Source organism: Magnolia sinica, chromosome 10 (assembly GCF_029962835.1).
Source record: "Magnolia sinica isolate HGM2019 chromosome 10, MsV1, whole genome shotgun sequence".
NCBI classification, from domain to species: Eukaryota; Viridiplantae; Streptophyta; class Magnoliopsida; order Magnoliales; family Magnoliaceae; genus Magnolia; species Magnolia sinica.
Window position 1 is genome coordinate 63,328,567 of NC_080582.1, and position 20,043 is coordinate 63,348,609.

General features: G+C 37.8%; 1 long non-coding RNA gene across 3 annotated transcripts; it reads left to right on the forward strand.

The window, feature by feature from the left end:
- The first annotated feature begins 3,610 nt into the window (after positions 1 to 3,610).
- LOC131257508 (uncharacterized) lies at positions 3,611 to 7,197 on the forward strand. Of its 3 annotated transcripts, XR_009177469.1 has the most exons (4): positions 3,611 to 3,803; positions 4,288 to 4,482; positions 6,416 to 6,482; positions 6,967 to 7,197. It is a non-coding gene; the product is annotated as an uncharacterized LOC131257508 (long non-coding RNA). The 3 variants fall into 3 exon arrangements; XR_009177467.1 differs by lacking the exon at positions 6,967 to 7,197 and having other exon boundaries at positions 6,416 to 6,599; XR_009177468.1 differs by lacking the exons at positions 6,416 to 6,482; positions 6,967 to 7,197 and adding an exon at positions 4,887 to 5,214 and having other exon boundaries at positions 4,288 to 4,468.
- Positions 7,198 to 20,043: the final 12,846 nt, after the last annotated feature.

Consider the following 20,043-nt stretch of genomic DNA (forward strand, 5'->3'; position numbering starts at 1 on the left):
GATAACCTAAGGCAAGAATAGAAATGAGCTACAGCAACACAAAGACTATTCTAAGCTCTAACATAAATTAGGGTTAGGTTAACTTACCCAAGGATGAACACAGAATCGCCAGAATAACGATTCAAAAGTGAAGGTTTAAGGATGAAGAAGAACAGGGAAGAATCTAAGATGATTCACCAACTTCTCTCTCACTTTCTCTCTCTTTCTTAGCTAGGGTTAGGAAATTCGTATGGAAAAGAGAGCTAGGGTTTTAAGGTCTATATATAGGCCTAACATTGATGAAAATAACCCCAGGGCCAAGGTATACTTAGGGTATAACCAAAATCGGCCTCTCACGATCCAACGAAGCACTTCCGGTAGGCCTATTACCACGAAAGGTCGGACTTAAGCTCACTGACCATGGATCTAGGTTAAGCTGAGTTTTCGTACCGACCGGATCTTCAGATCAGCCGTGGTGGACCACACACAATTCAACGGTCACCGAATCTCGATCAGGTCCATAAGCACAAGGACATGCCTAGGCCACCTTCCCTGATCAGAGGGTGAAATTGGGTCAGAATCCAACGGTCAGATAGCTTAAAATCGTCGCGCAAGCGACACGACTCAGATTTCATAAAATCTTATTAAATTTCCAACCATTCTCACACTCTTCACTCCGAACTCAATCAAATCGACCCAGAACATCACATGGACTTGATTTTTGAGGTGACGGTCAAGTCCAACATGTGACCATAACAGCCTAAGATCATCACTATCGGACATTTGACACGCGGTCCAGGTCCGATCCAGAACTTTCAAAAATTTCCCAGAACAACTAGATTTAGCGATGAATCCTAGATTTCAGAGTAACCTAGCGCTAACTAATCTACAGATTTTGAGTCATGCAGATCCAATTTAAAGTGATTGACGTAAATTTCACAAGCAATCGAGTTTAGCGCTAATTACCCCAAAAAACTACTAAGGAAAGAATAGAGGTAGTACTCGGGTCTTGGCACAAAATTTTCAGGGTCATTACAATCTACAACTCGGATTGCCTCACGAGACGCAGTAATGGAACCGTGGCGACGATGCGATCGCTATGGCACTAAGTTTGGGTCGATCCAGGTTGGGTCCACACGACTAGATTTTAGGATGACCGCAAACACTAATTGAAGGTCGCGGGTCGCTAGGATTTGACCAATAGGACCGCGAGACTTAGAGGGATGAAATGCACATACTCAGGTAGGGTTTTACACCGGGCGCAGGTGCGGGTGGAGTTGTTCTCACGTGTGTGTGTGTGTATGGGTACTCGTGGGACTTTATTTGTGAGAGTGTACTCACACTTTCGTCTTTTTGTTTTAAACCAAAGAGACACGAATGTTCAGTTGGTCACACTTGTTGGGTTTAAACCCAACAGACCTAACCCTTTCTAAAGGGTGCTTAATGCACCACTTCGATGTTTATAAAAGGACTTTCGTTCCAATTTCAAAGTACGAAAAAAATCAATATTATTCTTAGCTTTTAAAAACTCTCTCTGTTTTTCTAGTTGTATTTTTACTAAGTTATTTGCTGAGTCAACTCAATACTTTCGGGTTAAATTGCAAGCAATTCAAGCCCATGTATAGTGAGTGCACCGCTGGAACCGGGTGATAGTCGTTGTATCCTAGAGGTCGATTACTCTGGAAACCTGTCACACTTGGGACGCTGTCCAAGGGGAGCAAATTCAATTTCGAGCCGAGTGACTCACGTCATGCCTTGACTCAATTCAATAAGTCTTCTTTCTCAAATTTTATTTTCTTTTTTGGTTCTCGATTTTTAATAGTCTATTTAATTCAACCAAATATTCTAACACCCTATAGAATTTCAAGACCCGAATAGTGAGAAAAGAAAAGAAAAAAGAAAAAAGATTAAAAATGTGGATGACTTTTCCCGTCATAGAGAGTTTTACAATGTTCGTATAGAAAAGAAATGATGGATTTCAAAAAGCAAACGTTACCAAACACCATCTTTAAATTCTCACACACAAGATTTAGATTGACCAATTTGTGAGCTTTATCAAATTTCCACTACCTATCCAAGCAAGGCCCCAAAATGAATTCTAGGGAATTGATGTCTTAAGAAATCTTAGGAAAATACCACTGAGTAGTCATATCTGTTTTTGTTTCTTTTCTTTTCCTACTATTTGAAAGTGAAGGAAAAAAATGATTTGTTATCCAAGCAAGGCCCCAAAATGAATTCTAGGGAATTGATGTCTTAAGAAATCTTAGGAAATTACCACAGAGTAGTCATATCTGTTTTTGTTTCTTTTCTTTTCCTACTATTTGAAAGTGAAGGAAAAAATGATTTGATATCAATAAACAAGGATTGCATAACTCAACTTGGCATCCCTGGGAACCATAGAGATAAGGGTTCCCTTTGTACCCATACAAGCAAGTGCACTGATACCCATAACTTGTGTTAGCACATGAGGTGTTATCACCGCATATATGGGCCGGATATCCCCCGGGATAGAAACAGCTCCCTCCTATTGACCATTCAAGCCTCATACTAATCTTTGCCATTTTTCCAAAATCAAGGTGGTCTGACTCCGTAAAAATGTAGCTCCCATCTTCAACGATGAACCCGTAGCTGCACACGCTCATATTTGGGTAAAACTGAGTGACATAAATATCTAGTATATATCTTTCTTGCCAGCACAAGCCATGTTTCGCAACAGCCATTACCCTTGCAAGAACCGTTAACAACACTCTCCTTGGTAGGACAATTCGAGTAGCACCCGTTAAATGACTTGAACTCACCCAAGGACGTTACCATTTCCATTGTGCTACAACCTATGGCTATGAATTTGTTTGAAGTGGCTGAGATGGTGTAAGGACTTGCTTTGGACAACCGAATCTTTGAATTTTTCATTTTTTGTGATGATGGGCAATACTTGGCAATGAACTCTGTTGAATATTTAATGCGTACTTGCAAGATCTCGAGTAGTTGAAGTTTCAATTATGGTAAGTAGGGAATACTTTGGCTACAATTAACTTCGAAGTTAATCAGAGCTTTTGTCTTTATTTTGGTAGTAGCTAGATTAAACCAGAGTTGTCTGCATGTGGTCATGCCATATCATTTGTGCTTATTATGATCATCTGACTTCTATTAGATGGAGCGACAATAGCCATAATTGTCTTTTATTTATGTTGTAGTTCTTTTGTTTATTTCTACACAAGTATTTGTTTGTGCTTATCATGATCATCTGCACAGATATCTGGTCCAAACATGATACTGCACTTCCTCATTACATTATTTCTCTTTGTTATTTCATCTTGATTAAATTGGATGTTTGCAATTCAAAAATTGTTACTTAATGCTGTATCTGGTTTCGTGGAACCTAGAACAGTGGCTAATGGCTAAGATTTGTTTTGTAGGTTAGAACTAACTGGTTAGGCTGAGTGCTTCTCTTGAAGAATCTCCCAAATAACAGGTTCGTTTCCATTCCTTTGCAGCAGCTGAGTGCTTCACTCATATAATCACCTTTTAGAACCTTACTGATAATACATTGATGAGTATTTTCTCTGTCATGCTCAGCTGGGAGCTGACCAAATTCTTTTGTACCAGCATTAGCCAGTGTTTGTACTTCGACCCTTCGAAAACCCCCCAAACCCTCTCTCTTGATCGACTCTCCCCTTGTCTCTTTGATCAATCTCTCTCCCTCTTCCTCTTCCTCTTACATTGGCCAGTGACGTTCTACTGCAACCCAGCGGCGCATCAGCCACATCGTGACGGAGATCCGACCATACCTCAGCATCTAACAAATAGGGTTTCTAACCCGGAAGGTAATTTTTTTTCTTCATCTTGTTTATATGCTTGTAGTGGGGATTGGACTTAGTGTTTTCAATTTGGGATTGGAATCAGGGTTTTTCCTTTTGGGATTGGAATTTGGTTTTTCGTTTGTGATTGGGATTTGGATTGGAATTAGGGTATTTCTTTTGGGATTGGGATTGGAATTGGGGTTTTTCATTTGGGATTAGGATTGGCAAACTTCTCCCCCATCACATAATCTCAGCCATCTTATATACAAGTTGCTGGTTACATAGGCGATTCATATCGGTGACCTTTGACACTGAGTCAACTTGGCTGAGTCGTGACAACCAGGCCATGTCTTGGCTGGATTCCATGATCCTTTTTTCCATGTGCTCTGGTGGTTTGATTAGTTATACTGCCAGTATCAGCTGACATTTGCATTTATTGCACTTCATGTACTATGTTATCTGCTTTGACATTCTCTTGTTTGAGAAGCACCATCTCCCTTGGATGCAGAAAATATCCGAAGAAAAGATAACCGACAGTATGAATGATGACATAAAAAATTCAGTTCATGCATGCATTCCTGCTCAGAATTATGAAGTTGACATATTGCCAAGATATAAGGAAGCTTTATCCCTAGGCTTGAGTTCGTACAAGCATCACTTGCACAAAACAAAGATAACTGCATCAACAGGTTCTGTTTTCAAAGTATGCTTCTCTGTTTGTAATGTCTTTTTATATGCTTGGTTTTTAGATCTAAAGCTGATTATTACTATTTTTAAAGTGTAGACTGTCCAAAGAGACATGCATGAGTTAGCTTTTTCTGCAATCTGTGATGTTAATTAATAACAATGCCATATGTACAAAGCCAAACCTTGGTGACTTTAATTGCTCTTCACTACCAACTTCTCCATTTGATGAAGATAGTGTCCTTTTTCTCTTTTCAACAAAGATAAATTCAGCTTCACTGTGAAAATTAAGCAGCCATATATATTGCCTCTATTATCGTTTTCCATGAATGAACCAAACATACAGAACTTCATTGTCACTTTGTTTGAGAGAAGCTGACAGCTAAAGTTCTACATACTACATTTGTTCGTTCCAAAGATCAGTATGTGGACATTTTCACCAAGGCATCATCATCTCACCACTTCAAGCACATTATCGGCAAGCCTGGCATATATGATATCCATGCATCATCTTGAGAGGGAGTGTTAGAGTACATGGTGCTTTCTTATATGTGCAGACCTCCATCCCGGCATATTCTAGCATACATTGCTCTATGGTACTTCGAAATACCCTATACTTTTTGTCTCTTTTGGATTTATTTTTTGCTTATCATTGTAACGACCTTGATTATTAAAATTCCACACGTTCTCCCCATTTCCCCTCTTTCTTCCTTTCCCCATATTACAGACTGAAATAAGGATTATCTTCACACAATATATTTCTACATGCCGCGACCATTCGATGGTGACTTTATGGGGGTACATAATCCAATCATTGCATGGATAAACTGCAAGAAATTGGAATGTCTCAATTACCCATGAAAATATCCAACCAACCATACTTTCAATTTCATACTCGGATTTCTTGGCCAGCAAAACGGAGAAGAAAGCTTAGCTTTCTAAACATGGAATAGGCAGGGTGCCAGCAATGGCAGGAATAGTTGATGTAACCAGATTGCAGATCGCTACATATGATGTCCCATCAAAGCTCTGGTCATTATGTTTAAGATCAGGCCATATATCTTTTCCAAATTCTTGCAAGCAGAAACAAATGGTTGATACTTTTGACCTTAACCGAGAAGAAGGAATCAACTCTGCATACATCAGATGAACTGATGGTAAGTCCTGAATCCACTGAAAGTTGCACATGTAGCTTGATGCCCATTCACATTTACTTTCTGCGGAAGCACATGGGGATTTCTATGTCCATATGTGGTGGAGGAGACCAGAAGTCATTTTTAGAAGTAAATGTGTTTCTATAAAAATTAAAAAAGGGCTGCAATCATAAGCTAATCAAATTACCCTTGGGATCAAAGACTTGAAGTAGTTAATTACCAACTGTTCTTGAAGAGTTTGACCAATAGTTATGACTATCCTTGCAGCATGTTATACTGGGAATTTAATCACCCAAAAATCTAGGAGGTTCAAATTATAATTTATGCTTTTTTTTATCAGTAAAAGTATAATGCATGTTTAGTACTCTCATTGCAGGAAATGCCTATCCCAATTACTTGGGGTGAGGCTTAGATGATGATGACGATGACACTTATTGTAGGAAATGAAATTTTTAAGTGAAAACGCTGATAGTTGAATCTTTTTCCGTGACTTTTTAAAAATTATCATATGAAAATTGTGAGTTCCACCTTGTAGTTATTTAGACAGTATTGTAAAGATTTCTTCAATAGCTTTGAGAACGTCCAAAATTTAACTTGTGCCCCCATGAAATTTATGTCATTAATCATGCTTGAACTCAGTATTTTTTTTTTCTTAGCAGTCTTTTTTCTGAATGTTTTCAAATGCAATATTTTGCTACAACTATCAATTTGTTTCTGTTGGAGTTAGATGGAAGCTTTGTAAAATAGAACTCTTGGAAATGAAATTGACATGTTTCTTTTATGTATTCATGTCCAAAGATTGGGTCAGCACGTGGTCCGCTCCCTCATATTATTGGCTCAGAAGAGTATATTCATGACAACAGCTGTGGATTAGCAATTTGTATCTTATTTTGTGGATATTTAATTATTACTGTTTTCTTATTTTGTTGTACACCTTAAATTTATATATGATTCATTTTTGGGATCCATGAGTATGTTTACATCCCTTACTTTTTGTATAGGTTGGTTTTTGGATTTCTAATTCCCTTTATGTTTTGGTTGTGTAATTTTTTAGGACTTGTTTGCTCGTTATTTGTGTCCTTTTTCTTTTTATTTTATGAAATAAAAGATTGCCAAATGATGTAGCTATTTTCTGTTGAAAATGGCTAACCGTGATGCAGACCGTACAGCAACTATGTTTGCTCTATGGGGATAAACACTGGTGTCTGATGGCTCTCTTTTTTTCTTTGATGGTTAGATCTCTTACATTTATTTGATGGGGATCTTGATTTCTGCTGGTTTCTGGTTGTCCATGTATGGTCTTCTTCAATGGGCAGTTTCCTAAACTTTTGATAGTTTTTTTTTTCTAGATAGACTTGGTGGGTAAAGGCGATCCTAACCACTGGATTATGTCCTGAGAATGCCATAAATGGTTCAGATTTAATGGAAAAGGGCTAGAGATCCGAATGGCTACATGTTCAATATTTCTTAGATCCGATATTCCAAAGAACAGCAGCCATGTTCAATCATTCATCCTCAAATTATGTTTGCACTACATTATGTAATACTTTGGAAGAAGCATGGATTTTTATTGGTCATTAATGATGTAAGTGTGTCTTCCAATTCCAATTAGAGTTGCGTGATTGTGCCATACAAAATATTGATTGATCTGATGCACTGGCATTTACCTAGAGTTTCTTCAGGCCCATGGGACACTAGTTTGTGGCAAGCATGGCAGAAAGACTTTTGGCATTTGCACAGCAGCCCCTTTTGCATAGGTATGCATTTGCTATTGTGTTTCTAACTGTCTATAAAGAATGGAAATGCTTCTTTAACTCTTGTTAATATGAAAATGTCATGTTTTCCTTTGTTTCTAATGTTATGGGATGAAATAGTCTAGTATGTTTCCTCAATAAATTCAATTTATATTGTTTTAAATTGGCATCTGTCTACCTAGTATCATTGGTAGTCAGGCGGTCTGGGATCTGGCATTTAAAAGAGATCTTACAGATGATGAATTTGATGAAATGCACTAACAGTCTACATTCAGTGGAGAAAAAGATTTGGTAGTTAGGATCTTGTCGGTCAGGTTTGACTCAGATCCAATCTGATTATTAATCGGACCCCAAGATCTGGATCCAGTCCGACTTGTTGATGCTCTGGAGTTGGTATCTTGAGAAAGATGAAAATGGTTAAGGTCATGATAGCTTCATTAACATCTTTACTTTCATATTTCTATCTTATACAAACCTTTTAATTTATCTTTACATTGTATCTTTGCTTCATATCATAATGCTTACAATTTTTCTATAGGTTGTGGGAGCATATTTCGAGAAGATTGGGTCAAAATCTTTTGCAGTTTATTCAATTGCTCTGAGAGATGCAGAGAATAGGGCCGGGTTTGTGAATAGAAGGTACTTCAATGTCACAGAAAGTGCGTTCTTACCAATTACTTCTTTATTCATGCAATATCCACTGATGAGGAAATCATAATTACATCAAAAGATTCAGGCACCATTCTCAAAAGTTCTACTTTGATATCATTCTCATTGCCTTCATTATCTTGATTGTTGATTACAGCAAAAATGTTGTTGGCAGAGGGACAAAGTCATCTTTTTGTACATTGGCCTGAACAAGGTGTTGCTGATGAAGAAAAGAAAAGCTTCTTTGATCAAGTTCATTTTCATGGCACTTTTTTTTTGTTATTATTATTTTGGTTCTTACGAGTACAAGAACCTTGTATTCCATGCATTCTCAGCATATTTTTACAACTCAGCTGCTGTATCCTGGAAATATTAAATGGTCTCTGTTGATTTCCAAGTCCAAGCAGCAAAAGTTTAACATCGGTTTCAACTTTTAACCTTCCATTTTCCTCACTCAAACATTTATTTTTGTCATTATTATGATTATTTTAAAATTTATCTTTGGAAGCCTTGCTGACCACAAATTTCTGGTAGAAGACCAAATTGATTTTGATGGGTTTCTGGAAACCTACATTGCTTTGTACTTGTCAGCAAGATTGTTAATACTCTTTACGTATCTGTTTATTGATGTCAAGTAGCTCTTTTCTATAGGTAACTCGGCTTAATTCAAGCTATCCAGGTGGGTTTGGCATCATATATTCGAAATGATAGGAATCTATTAGCAGATTCAAAACCAGGGAAAATTCCATTTAATGGCTTTACTCCTTCAGTAAGTGAATCCATTATTTTTGTTTTGCAATTTGTGTTTCTTGTACATTTCTGCCAGATTTTTGTCTTCAATTTCACTTTTTAAAAAAAAATGAGAAAGATTTGCTTTATGGCTATGGCCGCATTGTGGGCTAGTCACCTTTAGCTACGGATCTTATTCGTAGCTTTTGACCAGTTTCTGGTAGTGTAGCAAAAACTGGCAATTTAGCGGCGTCCAGCACAATCGTCAGTAAAGATCCTGACCGCCAGTAAAGCCTTTACCGACTGAGGCTTTACCGGCTATTAGCTGACTGCAGGCAAAGGATTTGCCGGCGGTTTTGACCGCCGGTAAAGGCCAGTTTTCTTGTAGTGTTCGAAGCCTTTGAAGAAACATTGGGAGTATCCAAGTCCGAATGGGTAGCTAATATTGATGTTGCCACATTTCTTGGGGCAACCAGCAATCGATGTGGAGTCGATGGCTCTTGCATTAGTGGATGAGAGATGAGTCAATGGCAAGAAGATGAAGAAGCAAAAGAGTGAGACCATGGATGACAAGGTTTGGGTTGAGTTTTCCTTGCTTTTATAGCAGGTATTTTGCTTCATATTCAAACCTTTCCAAGTTGATCAAGAGGCAAATCATAGCATCCTAGTCGATATGATGTTGTTGAGTGTTTAGTTTATGCAACCAAGGACCATGCTTTGCAGATCATGGCTGTTGATCTGATTATCCCTATATAGAATGGATGATGAGCAAAAAATCCACACCATAATATCCAAAAAGAAAAACACAAAAATCAATTAGTTGGTGGTCCGAGTTGTAAAATAGCTTAATGCGAAAATCACAAGGATCTAATTGTGCTTAGGACATAGAGATCGAACGGTCAGGATGGCTTACCTAAGTGGGATGTCATTGCTGAGAATAAGAATACCAGAACACCTATAGAGCTTAGGATCTTCCTCTCCTTCACACCCTTTTCGCAACTCAAAAGATGGAACTCAAATTCTGCCATGGTGTAGGATTGGGGACCCAGCTCTCTTAAATAATGATTGAGGTGAAGACAGTTTGAAACCCATCACAACTCTCTTCATCCGGCTCCACACTTTCACAATCCCAGTACAACACAAATTGTTGCTTGCGTAATACAACAATAGCATTCCAGCCCTTATATACATACCTGCGCAGATACACTATGAACAGATCACATGAAATAGGGCCCACTAGTTTACCCAATCATCCAGTCCAACAATAGGACAATCCAGACCGTTGATCAATAAGGCCTACCTTATAGAGTTCTTAAATTCTCCCACTTAGGCATCTTTGAGCAATGTCAATGATTGTCGTATATAGAACAATTTTGAAAATAAGTTTTAATTTTAAAAAAAACATCCAAATGGTTAACCAATGAATTGTTGGACAATATTGGTTATGCTTTTCAGTCTAGTCCATCAAAGTTATCAGTATTGAATCGCGGTAGTCATCACAACATTTAATCTAGGCAAAGTGAGGCTAAGCACGGTTACAAATATCAACAACCTTGACGACATAGATCTGATGCTAGGAAATGTGGTATAAGGATTACACGCTCAGTGTGATAATATGTGTCAATCTTTAAGAGGTCCTGAAGCTTTTACATTTCTCCTACAAGACACGACCGTAGTTCTGCTTACTCAAAAATTTGTGCATATATATAGAGAAGCAGAAATAAATCTTTATATCAAAATTATCCAAAAAAAACTGCATAAAATGAGATCTCTAAATGTCTATGAAATTCAAAATACGCTCAACTCCCACTAACTGAAAACATCTATGGGATCAATGACTCCCATGGATGTCACATGCTCTTGAAATGGTGTGGTAAGGAGCCCTTTAGTGAGCGGATTTGCAATCATCTTCTTAGTGCTGATGAATTCCACGGACACTTGATGATTTTGAACTCTTTCCTTTACAACAAGATATTTGACGACGATATGCCCAGACCTTGACGAATGCTTGTTGTTACTATAGAAGGAAATAGCAGCCGAATTATCACAAAATATTCTCAATGGTTTCGAGATATGCTCCAGTACCCGCAAACTTGAAAAGAAACTCTGTAACCATAGTGCCTGATTAGATGCCTCATGACAGGTAATAACTTCAGCTTCCATGGTGGATGAGGCTATGGTAGACTGTTTCACACTTTTTCATGACACAACTCCCACTATTATGAAGATGTATCCTGAAGTAGACTTCTTAGTGTTAACGCAGCCTGCGAAGTCTGCATCTGAATATCCGATCAACTCCAACTGATCAAATCTTCTGTGTGTGTGTTTGAAGTCTTTTGTTCTCTATAGATACTGTAATACTTTCTTTGCAGCTATCTAATGTTGCATTCCTAGATTAGATACGTATCTTCCCAACATTCCAGTGACTAAGGCAATTTCCGGTCATGTACAGACTTGAGCATATATGATGCTCCCTACTGCTGATGCATACGAAAATTCTTTCATTCAATTATTTTCTAAATCATTCTTTGGACACTGAAATATGCTAAATTTATCGCCCTTTACAATGGGCGACTGTCTGAAAGCACAATTTTGCATGCCATACCTTTCGAGTACCCTAGTAATATAGGCCTTTTGTGACAAGTTGAGCAGTCCAAGTAATCTATCACGGTGAATCTCAATGCCAATGACATAAAAAGCTTCACCAAGATCTTTCATTTTAAATCTTTGAGATAAGAATTTTTTGGTGTCGCTCAACATCCTGGTATCACTGCTAGCCAACAGCATGTCATCAACATACAAAATCATCATAACAAACTTACTCCCACTGATTTTAATGTAGATACATTCATCTGCAGTGTTTTCTACAAAGCCGTATGAGAAAATTACTTCATGAAACTTTAGGTACCACTATCACGATGCATGTTTTAACCCACAGATGGATTTCTTTAGCTTGCAAACCAAATGTTCTGTGTCATTAACTACAAAACCTTTAGGCTACAACATGTATACATTCTCATTCAAATCTCCATTGAGAAATGCAGTCTTTACATCCATCTTATATAACTCTAAATCCATATGAGCTACAAGAGCCATTATGATCCTGAATGAGTCTTTCTCGAATACTGGTGAGAAAGTCTCCTTAAAGGCAATGCCCTTACATTGGTTAAAACCCTTAGCAACAAGTCCAGCTTTATATCTTTCGACATTACCCTTGGAGTCCCTTTTGGTTTTAAATATTCATTTGCAATCAATCGGCCTTATTCTAGTGGGTAACTCTACAAGATCTCATATTTTATTGTCCCTTATGGATTTCAACTCATCTTTCATGGCATCAAACCAATAAGAAGGATCAGCACTTTTTTTGACTTGTGTAAAAGATTCAGGATCTTTTTCACCCCTATGTCAAAGTCGTGCTCCTGTAAGTATACAATGTAATCATCTCAATTTACAGGCCTTCTCTCTCTTTTAGATCTTCTCAATGGTTCAGCTTGATGGGTGTGATCTTGATTTTCCTCATCAGTGGTTTATATATGAGGTTCTACATGGTGTTCTGCAGTGACTGTAGGATCAACTGTATTATTAATATCCATGTGATCTGAAGTGACTATGACTAGAGTCAAAGTCCTTTGTTCCTTAAATACAAAATTTCTGGTGTTCGTGCTCCCACTGTTTTCAGTGTCCTCAATGAATCTGTCATTCCCAGCCTCAACAATCTTGATAGAGTGGGAAGGACAATAGAATCGATAGCCTTTTGATCTTTCTGGATATCTAATGAAGAAACAACTTACGGTTATAGAATCAAGCTTCTTTTTATGCGGGTCATAAATTTTGGCCTCAGTAGGACAACCCCAAACATGTAGATATTAGAGACTTGGTTTTCTCTCATTGCACAACTCAAAAGGAGTTTTACTTACTGCTTTGCTGGGAGCCCTGTTTAGTATATGAACTATTGTTTTGATCACATCACCCCATAGAGATTCTATCAATGTCGAATTGCTGACCATGCTTCACACTATATCCATAAGGGTGCGTTTGCGTCTCTTAGCCACTCCATTCTACTCTGGAGTACCAGGCATAGTATATTGTGCAACAATGCCCCAATCCTATAGGTATCTAGCAAATGCCCCTGGATTGCATCTTGATTCATCATATCTGCCATAGTATTCACCATCACGGTCAGATTTGACAACTTTAATCCTTTTATCGAGTTGATTTTCAACTTCGGTTTTATAGATCTTAAAAACATCCAAGGCATCTGACTTCTCAGTAATAAGGTAGAGGTACCCGAAATGAGAGTAGTCATCTATAAGGTAATAAAATATTTGTGTCCACTCTATGATGTTGTAGGGAATGGTCCAAAAATGTTTGTATGTATTACCTCTAATAGACCTACACTCCTGATTGCACCTTTCTTTCTAGTTCTAGTTTATTTTCCTTTTATACAATCAATGCATACTTTATAGTCAGAGAAGTCTAGAGCATGTAAAAAAAATTTTCACACAAGCCTGTTTAGTCTCGCACGAGACATATGGCATAACTACCTATGCCACAACATGGAGGAATTCTCATAGTCTAGCCTTCGCTTGGATCCCACTTTATTTCCATGCAAGGTATTAACATTATAGATGTGAGAGGCAATCAAGTCTAACTGGTATAAGTTGTTTACTATAGAGTTAATTCCAACTTTAATCAAATTAAAGTAAATACTAAAACTTTTATTTCCAAAGTGGAATGAATATCCCAACTTATCTAAACAGGAAATTGAAACTAAATTGCGTATTATAGACGATACACAAAATGTATCTACTAAATCCTAAAAATAACCAGACTTCAACTTAAGCCTATAGACTCCTATTACCTCCATGTCTACCTTGACACCATTGCCTACATATACTGAGTGTTCTGCATCAGTTGGTGGCCTGGCCTGTAGTAATTCCTACACAAAAGTGCATATATAAATAGTAGTTCCTGAATCTATCTACCAGGAATCCACTGACACATCAGTTAGATTAGATTCAAAACAGACAAGAACAGAATGATTACCTTTCTTTATGAGTCAATACTTAAACCCTTCGCAGTCTTTCTTTAGATATCCTGCCTTTTTGCAAAAGAATCACGGTTTGCCTTTAACCCTTTTGCGTTTACATCCATTTCCAGATTAATTCTCATGGTTTCCTTATGGAGGAGTAGAGAATCTATTATTAGAACCTTGTTTTCTTTTCATTTTATCTTTATTTCCTTGCCCATGCCCAAGATTGAAGGTCACCATATTAACATTTTGAACTTTAACTATCTGCCTGATCCTGTCTTCTTCTTAGACGCACTAAGTGATAAGTTCATCTAATGTCTACATGTCCTTTAGAGTGTTATAGTTTACCAGGAACATGCCGAATTGGGGAGGTAGGTTGTTCAAGATTAAATGAACCAGTTAATCATCAGTGAGTATAAGCCCTAGAGAACGGATCTTAGAAACAACCTCAATCTGCTCTACAATGTATTCACGAATATTGCCTTTTCCATCGTTGGATGAGTGAGTCAATTTATTCAAAAGAATGCCCACTTTAGACTATCAGATTTCTTGAATCTCTTTCCCATTTCAGTCAGGAAAGCTTTGGCCTTATCTGTTTCGAGCATGACACCCTTCATAGATTCAGAAATCGAGTACTTTATGACTTTCAGGCATGTATCATTTGATCTAAACCATGCCGCCCATCGATTATATTTTACTTCAATGGCATTATCAGATGGTTTTGGTGGTTCTGGCGTTATCAGGGCCAGATCTAATTGAAGGCAGCCCAGTAAAACTTCAACGGTGTTCTTCCATTTAGTGTAACTAGATCCATTTAGGGCAGGGACTTGATTCTGATTAGTTGGAATTGAGACTGAAATAAAAGAGATACACATATACTCACATTAGTTCGTAATTTCACAAAACAATTTCGTGAATGTAAACAAATATCAGCCAAAATTAATCAATTCAGTTGTTAAGGGAGGCATCAACTGAATTTTCCAAGATGAAGAGGGTCCAACCATCACATCTTGGTGAGAATCTGTTACATCATCATCATTCCTCCTGTGGGTGGTAATAATAACATTCCAGTGATCCTCCTGAACATGAAGTTAAGTGATGTCAGTGATGTAAATCTGAGACACTCAACACCTGTGGGTGAGATGAGTCTTTTAGCTTTACATTACCTACACCATTTATTCCACTCATTCACGTGACTGTCATACGATAATCATCTGTGTTTTCATTGCAGTACACATGAAAACGTGAATGCAACTGTATGTAATCCGCTTATCCCAATGTTACAAGTCTGTACTTGTAATATTTTCATCAATTGAGGTTACTATGGTGGCTAACACAACCAAATCCAACATTACAAATATTGACTTAGGATCGTGATTATAATCCTGCCTCCCAATGGATTATATCTAAATCAGTCTAGTATGGCCCACGAGATGGTTGGTATTAATCATTGGAAAAATAGGAACCTTAAAGTGAAACAAACTGAAAAGGTTTTACACCATATATTCCAATGGTCCATATCAACTCTTAAGAATGGGTGATGGGCCAACAATAGGGCCGAATCAGAATTTTGTATGATTAGGACGTGTCTAATGAACATGACTGAACCAGCTCTTGAATAGCGGGAAGTTATACAATTGGATGGGTAGGTCCATGCACAGGTGTCCATAATATGGACAGATTAGTCATAATGCTTAATACTTATCATATAAAGTTTCATGAATACCCAGTGCATGAGTAGTTAATATGCCCATAGGACAGCCCAAATATGAATTTATGATAAACATGGAACGTTATTTGAATGGCCCAAATCTTAACATCAAATGTACAGGATTGAAATCAAGGCCCACCATCAAAACATCATACCAGATCCCCTACCAGTGACAGGCTGACAAGAGAGTGGGACTCGATCCCGTTCACGGGTACAAGGTTTGGACCCGATCACATATAATCGGGTCTAAAGACCCGAAACTTATTAAGGTTGATTTCGACCTAATAGCTGCTGTAAAGATGGTCTGTATTCGACCTAGTAGCAAACGTCTTCGACCAACTATGGGTAGCAGTGAGAGAGAGAGAGAGAGGAAAAAAAATCTCCCCTTCCTGAGATGAATCTGCAGTCAGATGAAGATCTCTACGCCTCCATCATCCTCGATGCCGATTTGAGAACGGGGACCATGAAATCCTCCTCGAATCTGAATGAGGAGCATGTCAATATGAGGATGATGGTCGCCGTCTGACAATGTGGCATCCTCAAGGTTGCATTGGCCATGAACAGAGATGAATCTAGAGAAGTCAAAGTTCTTAGACAGCATCAGTGTAGAAATCATTCGGCCATGGCTTCCTCCACCTATGCACAGGTATAGGGATACAAATCCCTAATAGACTGGATTTTGGATTCGAAACTCCCTAATATTGGATTTAGGATTTGGAAAATCCCAATAGACATCTAGATTGGAAATCCCCATTGGGATTTGAAAATCCCTAATCGTTAATTGGATTTGGGGTTTCAAAATTTTTGAAAAATCCTAAATTAATTTAGGATTCGAAAAACCCCAATTAATATCTGGATTTGAATTATCTGAATCCAAAATCCCTAAGTGGTTGTGGATTTCGATTGGTAACCCTGATTTCTGAATCTCGATTTGGGGATTCGAATCTAAATCCCTCATTAGCCTGATTTCTGAATTCATGGATTCGAGATTCAAAAGACCCTAATTGTTGATTAAAGGATGGAAATCCCTAATTCCTTAGATTTGGGATTGAAATCCGAAATCTGAAATCCAAAATCCAAAATCCAAAATTACTAAATTTGGGATTGAAATCCGAAATCCCTAATCTTAGCTGGATTTTGGGGTTATGAGACTGAAATCCCCAATATTGAGATATGGGATTCGAAAAACCCTAATTGAATATTTCTAGATTCAGGGATTCGAAAATCCCTAATGAACTGAATAAATCTGTATCTGAAATTGATGAATTCGATCATCCATTCCTATGCACGTTGCTCTAATACCAACTGTAAAATAGCTTAATGTGGAAATCACAAGGATCTAATTGTGCATAGGACATAGAGATCGAACGGTCAGGATGGCTTACCTAAGTCAGACATCATTGCTGAGAATAAGAATACTAGAACACCTATAGAGCTTAAGATCTTCCTCTCCTTCACACCCTTTCTACGACTCAAAATATGGGATTCGAATTCTACCATGGTATAGGATCGGGGACCCAGCTCTCTTAAATAATGATTGAGGTGAAGAGAGTTTGAAACCCATCACAACTCTCTTCATTCGGCTCCACACTTTCACAATCCCAATACAACACAAATTGCTATCTGTGTAATATAGCAACAACATTCCAGCCCTTATACGCATACCTGCGCAGATACATTACGCAATAGATCACATGAAATAGGGCCCACTAGTTTACCGAATCATCCAGTCCATCAATAGGACAATCCAGACCGTTGATCAATAAGGCCCACCTTATAGAGTTCTTACACGAGTATGTACGGTTAAGAAGTTAAATGCTATAATATTTGTATTTAACTGAATTAAGGATAAATATTGAATGGCTAGGATCTCTGAGTTGGCTTTTACATTTTTTGTTTATTTCTCGGCATAGTTCATCCATGAAATAGGCCCTATTTATAAAACCTAGAAACCCAAGAATAATCTACATGTTTTTTTATTTTTTTGAAAAGCAAAAACTTTATTAAAAAGATTTAAAAAAAAACAGAATTTAAATTCATTTCAGGATCATTTAATTCATTCATGATGAAATGGGCACGAAGCCTATAACATGAATCGTTAGTTACTAGATGCATGTTGGTGTGATGATATCTATGATCCAGAGTCCACATTTCACATAGTAATAAGTGGCAACCTTTGTTTTTTGTGTGTTAAAAGGCCATAATGATGTGTTCTTTACATGCGTCTTGTTTTGTTGCCACCCTGGGTCCCGAATGGATATAGCGTTTGCGAGTCTGCACCGTTCATCAGGTGGGATTTCCGTAGATCCACATGTGGGATAATCTGCATCTTCGGACAAGTAAGGTTTTGAATGAATCTGAGCAGTTGCTTTCCATTTTCATTCTCATTTGAAGGCCACAGATCAGATAGATAGGTTGCATGTTGGTCTAGATTCCGTTGCTTTTCGTTATGACAGACAGACGGACGCAGATTTGCTACTGACAGGTTGAGTAGCGAGACTCGCGACTGAAGTGACGTCACCAAGTTCTGTGGCCCCACCACAATGTATGCTTTGTATCCACACCGTTCTTCCATTTGGAGAGATCATTTTAGGAAATATACAAAGAATGAGTCAGATCCAAAGCTCGAGTAGACCGCACCACAGAGAACAGTGGGGAGAGTGACGGCCACCGTTAAAAACTTCTAAAGGACACAAAAGCTTTCGATCAAGCTGATATCCGTGTTTTGCTTTCTTTCATGTTTGTGTTAACACATGAACAGGTTGGATCTCAAATAAACATTGTGGTGGACCTTATGAGGATTTTAACTATGCATGTATTGCAAAGAAGAAAATACACACGGATTTACTTGCTTCGGCCGCTAGTGTAGCGATCCTACGTGCACAGGAGAAGAGGATGGGAGATATTCTTATTCATGGTGATAATGGAAATTACAGCAACAATATATAATTATAATGGACATAGGATGCTAATAATGGAGTAACCTATTTTTAACTGCAGATAATCAAATCAATCCATAAATAGAAAAAATCCACCATAAATCTCTTCTCCACCAACACTCCTCAAGTTGGTGCGAAAGTATTGACAGAGCCCCACTTGGACAATATCTCTTGAAACTTGGCAGGGGGTAGTCCCTTAGTGAAAATATCCACTAACTATTGGTCGCCACAAACAAAAAGAATACAAATAACATTGGCTTCTACATTTTCTCAAACGAAGTGACAATCCACCTTAATATGTTTAGTCTGCTCATGATAAACTGGATTTGAAGCAATGTGCATTACAGCCTGATTGTCACAGAACATTTTTTTGGTTGGGATGAACCAAAACCCAAATCCTGCAATAAGACCCGGAGCCAAATAACTTCACTAGTGGTTGAAGCCATTGCTCGATTTTCTGCTTCTGCACTTGATCACGCAACAACATTCTGCTTCTTACTCTTCCATGTTGCCAAGTTACCTCCAACAAATGTACAATACCCTATTGTAGATCTTCGATCAACTGGACACCCAGCCCAAGCAACATCAGTATAAGCAGTAATGGAACTATGTCCATTTTTATGCATCCATATACCTCTTCCTAGAGAACCCTTCAAATACTACAAAATTCTGTTAACAGCATTCATGTGATTAACTCTTGGTGCATGCATAAATCTACTGACCAAACTAACTACATATGAGATATCTGGCCAAGTAATAGTTAAATAAATTAGTCTACCAACTAATCTTTGAAATTGATGAATATCAAAAAATAATTCACCATCATCACCAAGCTTACCTCCACTATCAGTAGGAGTGTCTGACGGTCTTACTCCCAATTTTCCAGTTTCCTGTAACAGGTCCAACACATATTTTCGTTGATTAAGAAATATGCCCTTTTTTGAGTAGGCAATTTCTAATCCAAGAAAATACTTTAAAACTCCTAAGTCTTTGATAGCAAATTGCTTGTGTAAAAGAGTCTTGAGCTTTGATATTTTATCTTGATTATCGCATGTGATCACTATATCATCAACATACACCAGAACAATAATGGTACCTGAAATACATTTGTTAACAAATAGAGAAGGATCTGTAGCACTCCTTTGTAGGCCATTAATCATGTGGACAGAACTGAGCTTAGCATACCAAGCTCGTGGTGACTATTTAAGCCCATATATAGCCTTTTTTAATTTACACACTAAACCAAGTTTGGATTCTACTGGATGACCAGGTGGTACACTCATATAAATTTCTTCTTCTATGTCACCATGCAGGAACGCATTTTTTATATCCATTTGAAATAATTTCCAATCTTGTTTAACTACCAGGTATATAAGAACTCGAAATATGTTCATCTTCGCAACGGGTGCAAATGTCTCTTTATAATCTTCTCCATAAGTTTGAGTAAATCTTTTAGCAACCAGTCTCGCCTTATATCGTTCCACAGTTCCATCGCTCTTATATTTTATTTTATATATCCAATGACACCCAACTGTTTTCTTTCCTAGAGGCAATTTAACAATGTCCCATGTTTTATTCTCATCAAGTACCTGCAATTCTTCTTTCATAGTATT